Genomic DNA, 3,606 nt, shown 5'->3' with positions numbered 1-3,606 from the left:
CCCGTCCTCTCCCTCTCCCTCTCCCTCTCTCTCTCTGTTTTTCTCCCCTCTCTTTCTCCCTCCCTTTATCCACCCATCACTCCCTCCCTCTCTCTTTCCCTCTCTCTTTTCTCCTCCTCTTTCTTCTCTCTCTGTCTCTCTCTCCCTCCATCCATCCATCCAACCATCCATCCATCCATCCATCTATCCATCCCTCCCTCCCTCTCTCTTTCCCTCCTAGAAGACTTTGTGTGCAGTGAATTGACTTTCATAGGAGAGCCAGAGTGTGAAGAAGCTTCCTCCTCCAGAAGACTCCAGAAGCATGGTAATGTATGCCGGGTAGGTAGCTGATGCTCCTCCTAATTTTTCTTTCTGAAAGATAACTGAGTTTTAATTTTGCTAACCATCTTTTCCTCCAACTCTGATCCATCCCAACAGCACTAGATACTGAATCGCCTGCTCTATCCATCCTACCTCCCGCAGCCAGAGACGGAAACATCTCAGTCCTTGGTTGGCCCTCTGCTTCCCTGAGTTAGCCCCTGTGGTCTTTCTAAACATGTCACAGTTTCAAATGCTTTAGACGGCTTCTCAGAAAGGTCTCCCTCCCCTCACTGCATGACACAGGGAAGAGACATCTTAAATCTTTTGCCTAAGTCCCTCCATACTTTAGGCCTCCAAAAGATTGCAGAAAACCTCCCTCTACGATGCAAAAAAGAATATCAGAAACTATTGACTGCTTTTCCCCCTGCTTGTGTACAACCCATTAGTAAGGTTTCCTGTGGTTAAAACCACTGTAGATATATTAACCACTGAGACAGTGTGAATAGTACAATGAGCACAGGAGATGGGTGGAGATATCTTCATCCTAAATAAATCCTACATTTTGCTCCCAGCTGCAAAGATGCCCTAAGTTATGTTGTCCAGGCTGACCTTCCAAATCTGTACTTCACCCACCTTCTTATTCCAAATCTATCTCCAAACAACCAGTGGGCCAGAGACTATTGAGGGCCCTTCTGAAATCCTCTTTTCCTAACTTTTACTCTTAATCATTTCTTACTGAACATCTGTCTTTCTCTCTCACCCATCTTTGTATAAATCCATCATGAGCCTTAAGTGTCAGTATAAAATTAGGCTAAAGTCCTTTACTCAAAATAGTGAGTGGAAGCTGAGACATTCTGCCTGCTTAGAATTTCTTGTTGAAAATTTAGGAGAATCTAAACTGTACATGGTCATTATAAAATCCCTAGAATGTGAACCGGTCTGGTTCATCCCTCGTTGGGCAACCTGGTGGTTCCCCAACAGCCAGCACAAGGTGAACTCAGTGTTTCCTTTGGAGATGTTTTCTCATAATACCCTGCTTGGGCATTCTTTTAAAAAAAGAAAAAAGCCCTTATTGCTCTTTTGCTTCTTTATTATGGTTTTGATTGTGTTTTTAAGGGTTTTGTGCAAGTATGTGTGTGTATGTGTTTTTATAGGTTTGTGTATGTGAGTGTCTGGATTTTTATGGATTTGTTTGAGAGAAAGTGTGTGTGTGTGTGTGTGTGTGTGTGTGTGTGTATGATGTTTATGGGTTTGTTTGTCTGTGTGTCTGTATTTTTTGGATTTGTTTATGTGTGTGTGTGTCTGCATTTTTATTGATTTGTTTGAGAGAAAGTGTGTGTGTGTATATATGTTGTGTACACGCACACATTTTTATGTGTTTGCTAGAGAGAGAGAAAGAATTTTTATGGGTTTGAGTGTGTGTGTATGTATGTGGATACATACGTATGTGCTTCTTATGCTTTTTCTTTCTTTTTGTTTTTCTCTGTTGCTTGCTTTGTTTTATCCTGGTTTGATTGTTTATTTACCTGCTTGTTTTCCAGAGAGAGTGAGAAAGAGGGCATGGATTCTGATAGGTGGGGAGGAGAGGATCTGGGAGGAAATGCAGGAGAAGAAACCTTGGCCAGAATACATTGTATGATAAAATTTATTTTAAATTTTAAAAATCCCTAGAATCAAGGTACTGGGAAAATGGCTATTTCAGTAAAGTGCTTGCTGTGTGAACATGGGGACCCATGTTTTATCTCAAGCACCCGTTTAAAAATCCCAGGCCAGTGGTGCAAGCCATAAAACTAGCGCTAGGGAGATGGAGACAGGAAGATACCCAGTCTTGCTTGCCAGCCATTTTGACCGAATCAGAGAGTTCAGGGTCCAATGAGACACCCTGCCTCAAAAAAACAGAGAACAGTAGAGGAAGATATCCCTTAGTGACCTCTGACCTTTACATGCACACCCACATATGTGCACACACATACATACACGCACACGAACATAGTTACAATAAAACAAAATAACTCTGGGATCAGTTTGAGATGTTCTTTAAGATGATGAGGAGGGTTGGACCCTTTCTTTGTGATGCTTCTAAAATTCGTATGATATATTAAAAAAAAAGATGTATTCTTTCATCCATACCAAACATGTTATAAGAAAAGAATATTCCAGAAATGCTACATTACTCTTGTATGAGGCTTTATGCTCCCCAAAGACCCTGTGTCAGCTTCTCTTTGTGACTAAAAGTAGAATAGTAATCTTCAGGTGTGCGCTACCCACAAATAATTTTAAAATATCCAAATCCTTAAAAACAATAGAACAAATATATCACCTCACATTGCATACGTAAACTGCCCGTCATGGCTTATGACCGCTATGCTGCCATCTGTCATCCCCTGCTCTATGGCCAGGGATGAGAAATGAGTTGTGTGTAAGGCTTGTGTTAGTCTCATGGGGCGTGGCCTCTCTCAACGCAACCATCATCATGCTCCTGGCTGTGAACCTGGACTTCTGTGAGGCTCAAACCAGTCACCACTACACCTGTGAGCTGCCTGCCCTTTTCCCCTTATCCTGTTCAGATATCTCCATCACGGTCGATGTCCTGCTTTGCTCCAGCTTATTGCACGGGCTGGGAACCTTTATCCCTATCTTCTTCTCCTATGCCCGTATTGTCTCCGCCATCTTGAGCATCAGCTCCACCACTGGGAGGAGCAAAGCCTTCTCCACCTGCTCCTCCCACCTCGCTGCGGTGACTTTGTTCTTTGGATCCGGCTTTCTTTGCTATCTCATGCCCCCTTCTGGATCTTCTCTGGACTTGCTCTTGTCTTTGCAGTACAGCGCAGTCACGCCCATGCTGAACCCCCTCATCTACAGTCTGAAGAGCAAGGAGGTGAAGGCAGCTGTGAAGAGGACCCTGAGAAAGTATTTGCTTTAGGTGTAAACTATGCAAAATTGTCTAATTACATTCTTTTATCATACATCCTTCAATCACACAGTGTCAAATATTTGGGGGGTCGTTCTTCTGGGGCTTGCCTGAACATTTAACCTCACCATTCCAAAGTATAGTGGGCCTTTCTTGATTTTGGACTTTTATTTGGAAAGTCTATATAGTCTGTTAGCTGGAAGAGAATGTGAAGTTAGTTTTCCATGAAGTAGAATAAAACAACAGCAACACAAAAGAGGTGGATGGACAGACGTTGGGAACATGGCACAGTGGTAGAATACTTGGCTAGTAAGTACACAGGTCTAGGATCAGAGTTCCCTTGCCCCCACCAAAAAGGAGGAGGAGGAGGAGGAGGAGGAGGAGGAGGAGGAGGA

At 43.1% G+C, this 3,606-nt stretch overlaps 1 pseudogene; it reads left to right on the top strand.

Annotated features, from left to right (window-relative positions):
- Positions 1-2,648: 2,648 nt before the first annotated feature.
- LOC114639501 lies at positions 2,649-3,223 on the top strand (annotated as a pseudogene).
- Positions 3,224-3,606: the final 383 nt, after the last annotated feature.

Source organism: Grammomys surdaster, unplaced genomic scaffold, assembly GCF_004785775.1.
Source record: "Grammomys surdaster isolate TR1022 unplaced genomic scaffold, NIH_TR_1.0 125742, whole genome shotgun sequence".
NCBI classification, from domain to species: domain Eukaryota; kingdom Metazoa; phylum Chordata; class Mammalia; order Rodentia; family Muridae; genus Grammomys; species Grammomys surdaster.
Note: the sequence above shows the minus strand (reverse complement) of the source record. Positions and strands in the feature narration are given on the sequence as shown.